At 41.3% G+C, this 17,506-nt stretch overlaps 1 pseudogene across 1 annotated transcript; it reads right to left on the reverse strand.

The window, feature by feature from the left end:
• Nucleotides 1-307: 307 nt before the first annotated feature.
• LOC144578861 (protocadherin beta-8-like) lies at nucleotides 308-17,499 on the reverse strand (annotated as a pseudogene). Its single transcript, XR_013525304.1, has 5 exons — nucleotides 16,441-17,499; nucleotides 15,295-15,369; nucleotides 6,316-6,510; nucleotides 5,818-5,842; nucleotides 308-946 (listed from the first exon to the last, which is right to left on the reverse strand). The product of XR_013525304.1 is annotated as a protocadherin beta-8-like (transcript).
• Nucleotides 17,500-17,506: the final 7 nt, after the last annotated feature.

Consider the following 17,506-nt stretch of genomic DNA (forward strand, 5'->3'; position numbering starts at 1 on the left):
AACATGTAATATTTAAAAATATTATAGCAGGGATTCCCAGATCATCCCCACTCTCATGTTTTTTAAATTTTTGACCATTTTCCAGAGTCTTGAATTCAATGAGGTGAAGGTGGAAGAAGGTGTCTAGAAAGTCAGTGGGTTACAGGAGAGCTGGTATGGGGTGAGGTCGAGTGGGGAGAGATGCTCCTTTACATGGAAGCCTCTAGAACCCTCAGAAAGCAAGGGTGAGGTGGGGCAATCTTCCTGGAGAGCTACCAGAGAAAGGCTTTAGGCCCAACACTCCGGTTCACAAACACAGACAGAGGCATCTTCTTTCTTAAAACAATTCTTTCTATATTGACACAAAGAAGTAATGAAAAGGAAAAAATTCTGGTTTAGTTATTTCATTAAAGTATTAACAAATAGTTTTTGAAACAGAAACTGTAAAAGTGGAACTCACATTATTGTTTAATAATATGGATTTGTGGCTGAGATACAGATTGAGCAAACCAGCCATGGATGATGCCACAGTCGAGGATGATGCCCCCAGCAGTGGCTAATGCTGCAGCCGTGGATGAGGCTCCTAGTTGTCGATGATGCCCCAGTCATGGATGATGCCCCAGTAGTGGATGCCCCAGCCATGGATGATGCCCCAGCCATGGATGAAGACCCAGCTGTGAATCATGCCCCAGCCATGGATGATGACCCAGCCATGGAAGATGCCCCAGCTGTGGATGATGACCTCGACGTGGATCATGCCCCAGCAGTGGATGATGACCCAGTTATGGATGATGCCTCAGCCGTGGATGATGCCCCAGCCATGGATGATGACCCAGCCATGGATGATACCCAGTTTTGGATGAAGCTTCAGACGTGGATGAAGTCCCCAATTGTGGATGAAGTTTCATGTGTAACTATGTTAGTATGGCTCTGCACACATTGTTGCTAAGAAAAAGCCATTCAGCACCTGTGGAGAGAAATTTGGCCACATTTAGCAATGTTGCAAAGCCATAACACTTTGACCTACAATCCAACATCTCAACATCTGTCCTAAAGGAGACTGTAAAAATATGAAAAGACTCATGCCCAAGACCATTGGTTGTGACACTAGAAAATGTAGAGCATACTTCTAAACTTGAATGTCAATTAAAAACATAATGCAATTAGATAATACTTAGTTATTTATATTGGAAACTCAGAAAGGCTGAAAGTTAATTAAACATACAACTCAACTTAAAAAAAAAACTAACATCAGAATAAACCCAGATAATATAATGGAAGGATAACAGGTGAGTAATTGATGAAATTGAAAACAAGGACAATATTAGGGAGAAGTAACAAAGCTAATGGTTGTTTTCAAGAAAAGTCTAATACATAAGTCATTAGTGAGATTTATCAAGAAAAAAGGGAAATCACAAAAATTAATATCAGAAATTAACAGGAAGACATAACCACAGAGAGAGCAGAGATTATAAAACAATGAGTGGACATTATGAATACATAAATTGTTTTAAAGCAACGTTTTGTTTCACCTGGGCTGGTGGCCATATGCTGCACTAGCCAGCCAATAGAGAGAGGGCTCCTCATGGAGGAGGCTTGAGGCTGAGGGTCCACATGCACAAGAGAGTTGCCATGAGGGGAGGGAAACCAGGCTACCAACCAAGTGCTGCACAGAGTTCCTACCTGTCCCTCTCCTCACCATTTTCAGCTGGCAGGATTTAAGCATTTTAGGACTTGGGAAGATAATTTTACTACATATACTAAATACATCACTGATCCTTATATGCTCTGGCCAGTTGCTGAGCAATTTAACTTCACAATTGAAGTGGGCTGCACTGGCCCATGTGGTCCCCCACTCCTCTTAGAATTTGTGAGTTTTGGGCCTACTGGAGAGCAGACGGTGGGAGAAGGGGGAGGATCAGGAAAATAACTGATATTAGGCTTAATATGCAGATGATAAAATAACCTGTAAAACAAACCCTCATGACACATGTTTACCTATGTACCAAACCTGCTTATGCTGCACAGGTTCCCCTGAACTTAAAAATTAAAAAAAAAAAAAAAAAAAAAAGGATCTGTGAGCTGACTCAAACACATGGGGATCTTTGTGCTTTTCACACTGATGACCACACTGGTCTGTGGGGAGATGTGCCTGTAACTTCCCTGTGTTGTGTGACCATGGAGTCCACTTTATAATGATGGGCAGTGTCTGGGACTTCTTAGGCTAGGTGCTTCAGGGCTTATACTTGAATGCTGAACACCCTGTGTGGTGGTGAACACCTCATGACTAAGTGCATGTCACTAGTTGCCAGTGTCAGCACTGGCCCACACTCCTGGGTTCGTTTATTTACTTTTTTATTCAGGAACTCAGGAGCTGGGGCCACCCCTTGGCCCTTCATGTTCTCCACCCAAGCAGTGAGGATAATAGGCCAGACCCAGGGATGGTTCTGGTGAGAGTGGAGGAGTCACTGTACAGAGAGAATAGAGTGGGGGTGGATTTTATTTTTTAGAAGTGGACACTGGTGATTGGGCTGTGTAAATGGAAAATCTATCCTGAGAAAACACACAGCCTCACCTTCACAGAAGCACACACATTCACATCACAAAATGCAGCCTCACACAAGACACCACCAATCCTGAAGCATGCAAATCAGTACCACCCAAAAGGGAGCACAGCTTCTGCCTCAAAATTTGGCCATGGTTTTTCCATGGGGAATTCAGGTTTTTTCAAAACACTTTCACTGTGCTTATTCCTATCACAATCCCAGAATCAGTGTGGCTCTTCACATTGAAACCAGCAAGGATGCCACACCTTTCTTGGCCTCCAGATTTTTTTATTTTTTTCACAGTAATTCCAGAATACTTACTAAAATCACACTTTAGAGGGAACACTGGCACTACCTGCAACAGAAGCAAAGCTTTATGATGGGCACATGGTGTTGTGGATTGTTTGCACAAGGTTCTGTTACTCTCAATGAATATTGAAAACCTGATCAGAAACTTAGTCACCCACTACAGTAATCAAAAAGCATGGTACTGGTAGAAACAGAGATGTAGACCAATGGAACAGAACAGACGTTCATTGGACAGGACAGAATGGACACCCACGGAGGTCTGAGATAGATTTTGTGTCCCCAGAACACAGCAGTGAGCAAACTTCATGTCATGTTGATGCTTACTGAATGGTACAACTGAGGACTGGGTGATGCTGTTTGTGTCTGTTCTTATTCCAAGAGACTCAACAACATGCTCTATGGAAGCATCATCCCTCAAATGCACTCATCTATCCTTTCAGTAATTTTTCACTCCCTCAGCCAAGAGCTTCTCCATCTGAGTTTCTGCAAGACCAATCTCAAACCCATAAAGCAATGGGTAACACCAACCCCATGAAGCTCACATGCCTAGCTGTGGAAGCAAACTTCATTTCATGGCAAGTCTACTTCACCACTACAGGCAGTGTAGCATGTTCATTTATATATTAGCCTTTGATGTTAGAGAGATCCAGGTCTTGGTGTGTCTCATGAACAATTTACTTAACTGAGACTCACATTCCTCATCTGTGTAATGAATAGAACCAAACTAATTATGCCTCAAAATGGCATGCTTCAAGGAGGCAACATAGAGAAGTGACCATATAGTATCCAAGACTCAAATTTATATCGGTTATCCTTTTCATTTTACTAACTTAAGCAGCTGCTTATTGAGTACAGTCATATGTGGCATAATGACGTTTTGGTCAATGGTTACTTACGTGTCTGTGGTGAGACGGGTGTACACAAACCCACTGGCCTGTGTCATTAGATTAAAAAAATTTTTGGTTAAAAGTTTTAAGTAAGATGCTATACAAATGAAAGACTAACCACAGTGATGGAATTTTTAGGGAGAGATAAAACTAAGAGTTCACAAGGATTGGAGAAATGTCTCCTCACATATGCTGCTATAGCAGTGTGAATTACCATCACCATTTTGAAAACTATTTGGCACCATTCATGACAATAAAAGATATATTTCTTTCTAACAATCTACTTAACAAGAATGAGTGCCATTGTTATTTCAAAACCATTGACAAAAATACTCAAATCAGCATTACTTGTCACAGCCATAATTATTAAAAAAAAAAGAAGAAGAAAATTCTTATGTCAATCAACAGTAAAGTGGATAAACTGTAATAGGTGACTACGGTGGAATAGTATGCAACCAGGAAATGAAAGAACTACAGTTACACTTAAGAACATGAATGAATTTCAAAATCATAACGTGAGCTCAAAAGTCAGACACCAAGAAATACATATTAACTTATTCTATGTGTAATAGTCCAAACCTGGAGAAGTCTAAACAAGTCATTAGCAGTCAGAGAAGTTACCTTAAGGAAGAAGATGACTAATGGTGGGGGGAATTCAGGGAGGGACCAGGGATTTCTTCACTTGTGCCATCTCACCCTCTCAGATGTCAGGGTCCCAAGAGAGGGTGCTAGCATAGTTGTTTCAGAAATCTCATGAAGAAAAGCAAATGATAGACAGCATCAAACTCAGTTCTCCAATGAAATGCCCCAGGCTGGATAGAGAGTGCCCACTTAGTTTTGTATCTTATTATGTAAAATGAGGGTCCTTCAAAGATAAAAATGTCATCCATAGCATGGACAGAATTATGTGCTATCAGCACATTTTATCATGTGGAGTTTCCTGCATAATTTTTAACCATCTGTGAATAAAAGGTTCAGAACTTAAATTATAAATATGAACTTAGAGAACAACTGAAGCCTAATTTTTGAAGACAGAAAATAATGTAATGCCATCTTCCCACAGAAGATGGCACTGGTTTCCCAAAAAATTTCTTGGTTTCCAGAGAAATTAGAGAACTGAAGAGAAAGAAGCCTCATGTCAGAATCTGTGGTAGGGATGGGAAGTGGAGGTTGCAAATGTGCTCAAGGTCAAACTTCTCCCCTGCCTTCCCATGAGACTGGAGATGTACCGGTGAGCCCAGAGTGAATATTCACTCTGCCAGCCACCCCTGGGAGATCCCTTTAAACCCACAGTGAGGACAGAAACATGAACATGCTATAACAAGTCTTAAAAGTTCAGACGGTGATTATCAATTTCCCCTTGGCACACAGCAGAACAACTTTTTCTTTAAGTTTAAGTAAATGCCAGTGAGAGAGATGTGTCCCATAGATTCCTTCCTTTCATTACAGATGACACTCAATGTCCAGCCCTACATCCCTTGTGCATAATCCCAAGGAGTGCTGATTAATCCAAACCAAGGGTTCTGATGTCTCACTGAACAGAAAAGAGCAGGCATACTGCAGAGATCTCTAATGAACACAGAACCCTCATAGCCCATAGAGACAGTTCCTAGCTTTATGATAACAAACTTTGAAAAGAACAAACCAAGCCTCTCATACATTTTCATTTTCTTTCTAATTTCATAGCCCCTTCTTCAGCCCCTCAAGCAGCAGGAATAACTTGAAGGCCCTTAGGAACTCTTTTCCATCAGCTCCTACATGGAAAGTAGTTCCCTACCTTGCGGTAATCCCCTGTCATGAAGACACTCCCCACAATCCAGCCTTTAGAAACAAAAACATCAGGGCAAGTCATTAGGAAGAATGACCCACTCCTCTTTCTCCAGCTGAAGCCATGCTGCCTCACACATCATTCCATGGTCTTTGATCTTGGTAAAGAGACCTTCCTACAGACTCTCTGGCCAGAGTTCTATACTGGATAAATCACTTCCTTTCAGGATACTCCCAATGTCCTTCCCAGCAGAATACCAGAATCAGGTTTCTATACACTCAAGCAGTAAGTTGGTACCTCATGAAGTGAGTTACTTCTTGGTACTTACTCCGTACTCTTTCCTGGGATGTTCTCTGCAATTATACAAAAAAAAAAAAAAACATTATGAGAATCAGATTCTGCAGTGCGCTTGACATAGATCTGTTATTCCCTTGGGAATTTTAGAAAACCAAAAGTAGTACAGTGGCTGGGCCGTAGGTAAACATCCTCAAAAACTATGCGGATGCTGTCGGAAAAATAAGAACTTTATTCACAGAATTTACCTTTAAAGTTGATTTAATAGGTATGCACACAATGATTAATCCAAGGAGGAAAACATGTTGAGGAAAGTGCCTCTACATTACAGCCAAAAAATCGATGCTGTTATTTAAAAACCTCCCAGTGTATTGAATATTAGTTGGGAAGACATTCCCATTGAATTCCACCCATACAAAGAGAATTGCATATGCTGTATATAATGTACATGTTCAGATTTTTATATCAAAATTAATTGAGAAGAAATAGGGAAACAAAAATTTCTGTAGAAGATGAAGAAAAGTAGTCTTACATAGAGTTCTTCCTCCTCTAGTTCTTCTTCCTCATCCCATGATCTGAGTCTCACCGTGCTCGCCTGGTCATCTGAAGACACTGGAAGGACACTCAGCACCCTGGTGGTTAGTGACTGTGAGTTACTCAGGGAGCTTTGCTGGATGTGGTGTATGGAGGTGGTTGATGCTGGGCCATCTCCCTGGGTGGAAGAGGGCTGGCAAAAGAGAAAATTAGGAAAGAGATGAGACATGGAGGTCTCAGCCTTGTACTAGAAGCATCATGCAGCAACACAAAAGAGTCAACCCAAAATGGAATCTCAAATGCACACTAAGGTTCAATGGAAGAGTGCCTTTCTTTGTCTCACACATTTTGAAACTCTTCTAAACAAACAGCATATTCAAGACAATGTCAGTACTCTATGACCCAATCATGCTGGTGCTAGATTTAGCATCAGTTTTAAAGAATTTATTACTTGATCAGAAGCCTATGTTATGGGTTAAATTGATTCAATTTTAGCCAAATCATTCTATTTATCATGAGTTCTTTTTCATATAGGTCATTAAATAATTAAACACTAAGTGCTAAAATTAAAAATAATCATGATTTCCTTTTAGTAAGTCTTCTTCTGAAACCATGGTGGGCACCCACAACTTTTTAAGCTTCTGTGATCAGGGGCTCAAGCATCTTCTGTGTCACTCTCCCTGAGGAGATTCCCTAAACATCAGGCTTCATTCAAACAGGTCAAGCTCCCAGAGCCTGCTCTACCTACACCAGTGAAGCTGAGAGACATTACTCTGAATACCTTCTGCAATGAGAATAAGTTTTCAAGTTCAAATACATATAATCTACTGAAATGAGGAAATGTATACAAATACAAGTGAACAAATTCATAAAACATTGTCCATGAGAAGGGGACTGATTTTTTGTTAACAAGCTTACAAGCCTTTCTATGCCTATTCATTCAGACAAGCAAAATACTGATATAATATATCACAAATTTTTATCAGTCATGTTAAATCTGACTTATCAGCTGTCAACATAAAAATTCTATCTCATTTACTTTATGGCCTCCAAAAAATCTAGCACACAGAAAATAGATATTTATGTATATATTACATGAAAACACACAGGCAGAGAAGACTAGTCAGGTGAGCAGAGAGGGTTGCATTTGATGACCTGGATAATAAGAAACTACAGAACTTTTGAGGATTAATATGGAAATTTCTTCTGTCTATGCTATCATCCCTTGTGGAAGAAGAATGACAAAGATGAGCAGGAAAGAAATGAGAAAGAGAGTCCTTGGTTTAGTGCTAAAGTTCACCTAATGTAACACAGAATGTCTCCAAATGGTCTTGAACTATATGCTGTGACTCAGTAAAAGAGGTTTCCTCATTCCTCCTACCTGGCTTGAGCTAAATTGCCATTGTCTTATTCACATGTTGCAAGATCGTGCTGCTATGCATTTATCTGTTGCATGAGATTTATACTTGCATCAGAGCTAAATGTTATTTCCATTGGGTTGATGGCTGTCCAAGTGACACTAGGCAGTCAAGGGAGAGATTTTTTTCATCATGGAGTAAATATATATATTCCTGTATTCCTTAAATTTTATTGTGGGCGAGGATTTTTTTCTCCACATCTTCACCAACATTTGTTATCCTAATCCCTGTCAAAATTCCAGTGTTATTCCCCATAGAAATAGAAAAAACGAATTCTAAAACTTACATGGAAGCACAAAAGATCCTAAATAACCAAAATAATTTTGAATAACCAAAGCAATTTTGATTGAACACAAGAACAAAGCTGGAGGAATCACACTACCTGATCTCAAAATCTACTATAAAGGCATAGTAGTGAAAAAAAGCATGGTCCTGCTACAAAGATAGATAGTATTGACCACTGGAACAAAACAGAGAGCCCAGAAATAAATCCATGGATTTACAATGAATGAATCTTCCACAAAAATGCCAAGAACAGGAAACCCAGAAAAGACATTCTGTTCACAAATGCTGTTGGGAAAACTAATACTGACATGCAAAAGAATGAAATTGAACCTTTTCTAATCCCATATATAAAAATCAACTTGAAAACGGTGAAATGCTTAAATGTAAGACCTAAAAAGCTTCTTGACATTGGTGTAGCAAAGATTTTATGGATAGGATCTAAAAACCGCATGGAACAGAAGCAAACATAGACAAATGGTTTTCATCAAACTAAAACTTACATGCAGCACAGGAAACAATCAAAAGAATAAAGAAACAATCTACAGAATGGGAGGAAATATTTGGGGATCATACACCTGATAGAGAGTTAATATCTAAAATATTCAATGAACTCAAACAACTAGATAACAAACACAGAAGTAATCTAATTTTATTTATTTATTTATTTTTAAAATTTTTAATTTTTTTTTTTTTTTGGTGCCGTGACTCGAATATGAAATTTTTTTTTTTTTGTCAATCAATGAGAGCATGTAACGTTGCTCAGGTTGGCCTTGAACTCATGGCCTCACCTCCTCAAGCTCCAGGACAACTGGCTGGAGCCATTGTGGCTCCAGCCATTGAAGTACATGTGCAGAACATGTAAGATAGTTGCATAGGTAGACACATGGCAGTGTGTTTTGCTGCCTTCTGCCCCTTCGCCCACATTTGGCATTTCTCCCCATGCTATCTTTCCCCAGCCCCCCCAGCTGTCCCTCCCCTATTCCCCCCAGTAAACCCCAGTGTGTAGTACTCCCTTCCCTGTGTCCATGAGTTCTCATTGTTCATCACCCACATATGAGTGAGAATATGTGGTGTTTTATTTTCTGTTCTTGTGTCAGTTTGCTGAGAATGATGTTCTCCAGATTCATCCATGTCCCTACAAAGGAAACGAACTCATCATTTTTGATTGCTGCATAATATTCCATGGTATATATGTGCCACATTTTCCCAGTCCAGTCTATCATCGATGAGCATTTAGGTTGGTTCCAGTCTTTGCTATTGTAAACAGTGCTGCAATAAACATTCGTGTGCATGTGTCCTTATAGTAGAACGATTTATAGTCCTTTGGATATATACCCAGTAATGGGATTGCTGGGTCAAATGGAATTTGTATTTCTAGGTCCTTGAGGAATCGCCACACTGTCTTCCACAATTGTTGAACAAATTTACACGCTCACCAGCAGTGGAAGAGTGTTCCTATTTCTCCACATCCTCTTCAGCATCTGTTGTCTCCAGATTTTTTAATGATCGCCATTCTAACTGGCGTGAGATGGTATCTCAATGTGGTTTTGATTTGCATCTCCCTAATGACCAGTGATAATGAGCAGTTTTTCATGTGTGTTGGCCTGATGTATGTCTTCTTGTGTAAAGTGTCTGTTCATATCCTTTGCCCATTTTTGGATGGGCTTGTTTGTTTTTTTCCTGTAAATCTGTTTGAGTTCTTTGTAAATTCTGGATATCTGCCCTTTGTCAGATGGGTAGACTGAAAATTTTTTTTCCCATTCTGTTGGTTGCCAATTCACTCTAGTGACTGCTTCTTTTGCTGTGACGAAGCTGTGGAGTTTGATTAGGTCCCATTTGTCTATTTTGGCTTTTGTTGCCAATGTTTTTGGTGGTTTGTTCATGAAGTCCTTGCCTACTCCTATGTCCTGGATGGTTTTGCCTAGATTTTCTTCTAGGGTTTTTATGGTGCCAGGTCTTATGTTTAAGTCTTTAATCCATCTGGAGTTAATTTTAGTGTAAGGTGTCAGGAAGGGGTCCAGTTTCTGCTTTCTGCACTTGGTTAGCCAGTTTTCCCAACACCATTTATTAAACAGGGAATCCTTTCCCCATTGCTTGTTTTTGTCAGGTTTATCAAAGATTGTATGGTTGTAGATATGCTGTGTTGCCTCCGATGCCTCTGTTCTGCTTCATTGGTCTGTTCTGTTCCAAAACAGCAGTACCATGCTGTTTTGATTACTGTAGACTTGTAGTACAGTTTGAAGTCTGGTAGTGTGATGCATCCCTCTGTGTGTTTTTTTTTTTTCTTCATTTTTTGCTTAGGATTGACTTGGCTATGCGGGCTCTCTTTTGGTTCCATATGAAGTTCAAGGTGGTTTTTTCCAGTTCTGTGATGAAAGTCAATGGTAGCTTGATGGGGATAGCATTAAGTCTGTAAATTACTTTGGGCAGTATAGCCATTTTCATGATATTAATTCTGCCAAACTATGAACATGGAATGTTTCTTCATGTGTTTGTGTCTTCTCTTATTTTGTTGAGGAGTAGTTTGTAGTTTTCCTTGATGAGTTTCCTTACGTTCCTTCTGTGGTTTTTGTTTTTGGTTAGGTTTATGTGGTGAATTATGTTTATAGTTGTATTACTAGGTATTTTATTCTCTTTGTAGCAATTGTGAATGGCACTTTGTTCTTGATTTGGCTCTCTTTAAGTCTGTTATTGGTGTATAGAAATGCTTGTGATTTTTGCACATTGATTTTATATCCTGAGACTTTACTGAAGTTGCTTATCAGTTTCAGGAGTTTTTGAGCTGAGGTGATGGGGTCTTCTAGATATACTATCATGTCATCTGCAAATAGAGAAAATTTGGCTTCCTCCTTTCCTATTTGAATACCCTTTATTTCTTTTTCTTGCCTGATTGCTCTGGCTAGAACTTCCAGTACTATATTGAATAGGAGTGGTGAGAGAGAGCATCCTTGTCTCATGCTGGATTTCAAAGGGAATGCTTCCAGTTTTTGCCCATTCAGTATGATATTGGTTGTTGGTTTCTCATAAATAGCTTTTATTATTTTGAGATACATTCCATCAATACCGAGTTTATTGAGGGTTTTTAGCATAAAAGGCTGTTGAATTTTGTCAAATGCCTTCTCTGCATCAATTGAGATAATCATGTGGTTTTTGGTTTTGGTTTTGTTTATGTGGTGAAATATGTTTATAGACTTGCGTATGTTGAACCAGCCTTGCATCCCCAGGATGAATCCTACTTGATCATGATGGATAAGTTTTTTGATTTGCTTTTGCAATTGGCTTGCCAATATTTTATTGAAGACTTTTGCATCTATGTTCATCATGGATATTGGCCTGAAGTTTTCTTTTCTTTTGGGGTCTCTGCCAGGTTTTGGTATCAGGATGATGTTGGTCTCATAAAATGATTTGGGGAGGATTCCCTCTTTTTGGATTATTTAGAATAGTTTCAGAAGGAATGGTACCAGCTCCCCTTTGTGTGTCTGGTAGAATTCAGCTGTGAATCCATCTGGACCTGGGCTTTTTTTGTGTGGTAGGCTCTTAATTGCTGCCTCGACTTCAGACCTTGTTATTGGTCTATTTATAGCTTTAGCTTCCTCTGGTTTAGGCTTGGGAGGACACAGGAGTCCAGGAATTTATCCATTTCTTCCAGGTTTACTAGTTGTTGTGCATAGAGTTGTTTGTAATATTCTCTGATGATGGTTTGAATTTCTGTGGAATCTGTGGTGATTTCTTCTTTATCATTTGTTATTGCATCTATTTGGTTGTTCTCTCTTTTCTTTTTAATCAACATGGTTTGTCTATTTTGTTGATCTTTTCAAAAAACCAGCTCTTGGATTTATTGATTTTTTGAAGGGTTTTTCGTGTCTCAATCTCCTTCAGTTCAGCTCTGATCTTAGTTATTTCTTGTCTTCTGCTAGGTTTTGAGTTTTTTTGATCTTGCTCCTCTAGCTCTTTCAATTTTTATGATAGGGTGTCAATTTTGAATCTCTCCATTCTCCTCATATGGGCACTTATTGCTATATATTTTCCTCTAGAGACTGCTTTAAATGTCCCAGAGATTCTGGCATGTTGTGTCTTCATTCTCATTGGTTTTGAAGAACTTCTTTATTTCTGTCTTCATTTCATTGTTTATCCAGTCAACATTCAAGAGCCAGTTGTTCAGTTTCCATGAAGCTGTGTGGTTCTGAGTAGGTTTCTGAATTCTGAGTTCTAACTTGATTGCACTATGGTCTGAGAGACTGTTTATTATGATTTCAGTTTTTTTGCATTTGCTGAGGAGTGCTTCACTTCCAATTATGTGGTTAATTTTAGAGTAGATGTGATATGGTGCTGAGAAGAATGTATATTCTGTGGATTCGGGGTGGAGAGTTCTGTAAATGTCTATCAGGTTTGCTTGCTCCAGGTCTGAGTTCAAGCCCTGGATATCCTTGTTGATTTTCTGTCTGGTTGATCTGTCTAATATTGACAGTGGAGTGTTAAAGTCTCCGGGAGTCTAAGTCTCTTTGTAAGTCATTAAGAACTTGCTTTATATATCTGGGTGCTCCTGTATTGGGTCCATATATGTTTAGGATCGTTAGCTCTTCTTGTTGTATCGATCATTTTACATTATGTAATGACCTTCTTTGTCTCTTTTGATCTTTGTTGCTTTAAGGTCTATTGTATCAGAGATGAGAATTGCAACTCCTGCTTTTTTCTTGCTCTCCATTTGGTTGGTAAATCTTCCTCCTTCCCTTATTTTGAGCCATTGTGTATCCTTGCATGTGAGATGGGTTATTGGATACAGCACACTGATGGGTTTTGGTTTTTTATCCAGTTTGCCAGTCTGTGTCTTTTGATTGGTGTATTTAGTTTATTTATATTTAGGATTAATATTGTTATGTGTGAATTTGATACTGCCATTTTGATGCTAGCTGGCTGTTTTGCTCGTTAGTTGATGTAGATTCTTCATTATGTTGATGTTCTTTAGCATTTAGTGTGATTTTGGAATGGCTGGTACTGGTTGTTCCTTTCTATGTGTAGTGCCTCTTTCAGGAGCTCTTGTACAGCAGGCCTGGTGGTGACAAAATCTCTGAGTACTTGCTTGTTCACAAAGGATTTTATTTTTCCTTCACTTACGAAGCTCAGTTTGGCTGGATATGAAATTCTGGGTTGAAAGTTTTTTCTTTAAGGATGTTGAATATTGGCCCCCACTCTCTTCTGGCTTGTAGAGTTTCTGCCGAGAGATCTGCTGTGAATCTGATGGCCTTCCCTTTGTGGGTGACCTGACCTTTCTCTCTGGCTGCCCTTAGTATTTTCTCCTTTATTTCAACCCTGTTGAATCTGACGATTATGTGCCTTGGGGTTGCTCTTCTTGCGGAATATCTTTGTGGTGTTCTCTGTATTTCCTGAATTTGAGAGTTGGCCTGCCTTGCTAGGTGGGGGAAATTTTTTTGGATAATATCTTGTAGAGTATTTTCCAGCTTGGATTCATTCTCTTCGTCACATTCTGGTACACCTATCAAATGTAGATTAGGTCTCTTCACATAGTCCCACATTTCTTGGAGACTTTGTTTATTCCTTATTGCGCTTTTTTCTCTAATCTTGGTTTCTCGTTTTATTTCATTTAGTTGATTTTCGACTTCTGATATTCTTTCTTCTGCTTGGTCAATTCAGCTGTTGAAACTTGTGCATGCTTCACGAAGTTCTCATATTGTGTTTTCAGTTCCTTCAATTCATTCATATTCCTCTCTAAGTTATCCATTCTTGTTATCATTTCCTTGAATCTTTTTTCAAGGTTCTTAGTTTCTTTGAATTGATTTAGAACATGTTCTTTTAGCTCACAGAAGTTTCTCATTACCCACCTTCTGAAGTCTAATTCCGTCATTTCATCACAGTCATTCTCTATCCAGCTTTGCTCCCTTGCTGGTGAGGAGTTTTGGTTCTTTGCAGGAGGTGAGGTGTTCTGGTTTCAGCTGTTTTCCTCCTTTTTGCGCTGGTTTTCTCCCATCTTTGTGTATTTATTCACCTGTCATCTGAGTAGTTGCTGACTTTTCAATTGGGTCTCTGAGTGGATGCCCAGATTGTTGATGATGAGGTCTTTCTGTTACTTGGTTTTCCTTCTTCCAGTGTAGCCCCTCTGCTGTATGACTGCTGAGGTCCACTCCAGGCCCTGCTTGTCTGGGGTACATCTGTAGCAGCTGCAGAACGATGAGGGATGCTTCCAGTTTCTTCTGCTGTCTTTGTCCCAGAATGGTGCCCACCTAATGTCAGTCTGATCAGTCCTTTTTGAGGTGACTCTGGATATACAGGGGTCAGGGAGCTGCTTGAGGAGACAGTCTGTACTTTTTAGGAGCTCAAGTGCTGAGCTGTGAGCTCCGTTGTTCATTCAGGGCTGTTAGGCAGGTGCGTTTAATTCTGCTGCAGCACAACTCTTAGAACCCCCTTTATTTCCTCAGATGCTCTGTATCAGGGGGGTTGGGGCTTTCTTTATGAGTGCCCGTCGCACTATCCTGCCCAGCTAGGAGGCAGTCTAGTCACTATTTGCCTGCCAAGGTTCCGCCCTGCTGATGTGGTGTGGGCCCTGTTGCTGCGGGCTCTGCGGCAGTCTCTGCCCTTCTGCCACCAGCTCCGCCCTGCAGCGAAGTCTCTTGCTTATGGTGTGTTGCCTCGGCAATGGCAGGCTGCATCAGCAATGGGAGTGTACCTCTGTAGGGGCGGATATCCTCGGTAATGGAGAACGCCTTTCCCCCACCGAGCTGCACCGTCCTGGGTTCAGCTGTGCTCACAGTGAAAATCTCCACCCAGAGCATTTCGAGTTGCCGTTTTGTTTGTCCCTGTGGGGGTGAAACCCGCCCAGCCCGCTCGCCTGGCTCCCTGCCTCAGAGCGCTTTTCTTCTTCTTTTTTTTTTTTTAAGTTGAATGGAAGGCTCTCTCCCAGGTGTTTCAGTGGCCCGCTGTTAGAGCACTGGGATCTGTGTGATTTCCTGTGCAGCTAGCCACTGCACTGGCTTAAACGCCACTTCCCAGGAATCTCCTGGTCTAGCTCACTGTCCAAGTCCCATTTAATCAGATGGATATGCTAATCTGCCCTCCCAAATCTGAGATTGCCAGTTTAGCAGGCACCCGGGCCTGTGTGTTTTGTGCGGATTTTTGGGGAGTGCCTGCACTGTGGCGCCGGCCGAAGCGGCCGCAACAGCCGAACCTGCTCTGCTTGCGTCCCGTGTCTTTCCTACACCTGGGACTTTCCCTGTTCTGTGGGCAACAAAGATCCATCTGGAAATGCGGCTTTGACTCACCCTCTAAGCATTCGCTGAGAGCTGCGATCCCGAGTTGTTCTTACTGCGCCTTCTTGAGAACTGCCAGATTCATTTCTGAATAATAAATATGGCATGTAGAGAAGGTACAGGAATATAAATCAGGTTAATTCACTTATCCTAAAAACTATTTGTGGATCTGTCCCAGCATATTTAGAGCTTCCATAAGAACTTTGGATTTATTTGTGTAGAGTAGTGTGGTCATTGGTGTAGAAATGAACTATAAACTAAAACTTATATTTCCACATGAGAGTTTAGTTCACTAAGTAAGAGTAGGAATAACATAAATTTCACTTCCTTTGTTAGAAATACAATGCTATCAATCAATGCCCAACAATATAGCATATTGGTTAGACTTAGATTATATTTCAAATTTTTGCCTTTTTACTTCAGAATTATTAGCAAGTTACTTAACCATTTTTTGTGGAGGGGATGAGGTCTCACTCCATCACCCATCCTGGAGTGCAGTGACATAATCTTGGCTCACTGCAGCTTCTGCCTCCTGGGCTCAAGGGATTCTCTCCCCTTAGACTTTTGAGTAGCTGGGAATACAGGTTCACAAACCACACCTGTCTAATTTTTGTATTTTTGTTAGAGTTGGGGTTTTGTCTTGTTGCCCAGGCTGGTCTCAAACTCCTGAACTCCAAGGGATCAGCTTGCCTAAGCCTCCCAAAGTGTCAAGATAACAGGTGTGAGCCACTGCTCCCAGCCAAATTACCTTCCTAAACCTCAGTTTTCTCATATGTAAAAAAGGGGATAATATGCCAACTCCCCTAGTATATGGGAAGACACATAAAAGACAATGTAAAACACTCTGTACACAACTTTTAACTAAATTTTAACTAGATTAGAAAAAGAATACAGCCTTAAAAAGATCATATCAATTTCTACACTTTAGAGCTCTGCATTTGACTATATACATTTTAATTAAAAGTGCACTGTTAAAGAATTCTGATTAGAGTCCACTGGATATACTAATGAAGACAAAATGCGATACCATTTTTTAAAACAGTGCGACCAAGAAAAATACTATGGGCAAATTAAGTATAATTTAAAATTTATACCATATTGACAGAAAACCGTTACTTTGAATTGATTATAAAAATACAGAATATGAAAAACAATTACTTTAACTGAAGGCTGAAACCAAAGTCATTCCTAATGTTAGAGTTTTCTTCCATTTCAGGCCCAAAAGAATGGCCCTGAATATTGTGTAATACTGGCTTCAGGAACTTGAACTCATTTGTCCTGGAACCACCTGCCAGACACATGTCATACTGGTAGCTCTGGTACAGGGTCCCCGTGCCGCTCACGTCCACCAGATGCCCTGGAAAGGGGCCCTTGGGCATCAAGCAGCGACCCACCAAGGCCACCCTGCTCCTCCTGCACAGCCGCACTGCCACTAACAGGAGCACCGAGAACAGGAAGAGCAACGACACCGAGGCCAATGCCACCACCAGGTAGATGGCGAGCGAGTCAGCCTGGGCCTGGGCCGGCGCCGCCTCCAGGAGTGGCAGGTAGGGCTGGGAGAAGCCGTCCACCAGGAGCACGTGCAGCGTGGCGGTGGCCGAGCTCGGAGGCTCGCCATTGTCCTTGATCAACACCAGCAGCCTGTGCTTGGCCGCCTCGCGCTCGCTAAGCAGCCTGGCGGTGCGCACCTCACCATTGTGCGCCCACACCCCAAACAGCCCGGGCTCCATGGCCTTGAGCAGCTGGAACGACAGCCAGGCGTTCTGGCCCAAGTCGCCGTCCACCACCACCACTTGGTCACCAGGTAGCCCGGCTCGGTGACCCGGGGCTCGGTGTAGGGTGCGGAGCTGTTCTGCAGCGGGTACAGCACGAAAGGCGAGTTGTCGTTGGCGTCCAGTACCAGCACGCGCACTAGCGCCTCGCTGCTCAGCGCTGTGGAGCCGAGGTCTGTGGTGCCCACGCGGACTCCACAGGGAGTCCTAGTCCAGCAACCAGAGGGCGAACAGGGCGAACGTGTTCGTTGTCCACGTTGATGGAGACCAGGGAGGCGAGGGGCAGGTGCGGGTTCTGGGGCGCTGCGAGTAGGTGACCTGAGTTTCTGTCTGTGGTGGTGATACCTTGGATATGCAGGGCAGGTCTGTTGTTCTCGCGGAGGAAGAGGGTGTAGGAGGTTTGGGTGAAGGCAGGGGCATTGTCATTCACGTCCTGGAATGTCATTGAGCTC

The sequence above is a fragment of the Callithrix jacchus genome, chromosome 13, assembly GCF_049354715.1.
Source record: "Callithrix jacchus isolate 240 chromosome 13, calJac240_pri, whole genome shotgun sequence".
NCBI classification, from domain to species: Eukaryota; Metazoa; Chordata; class Mammalia; order Primates; family Cebidae; genus Callithrix; species Callithrix jacchus.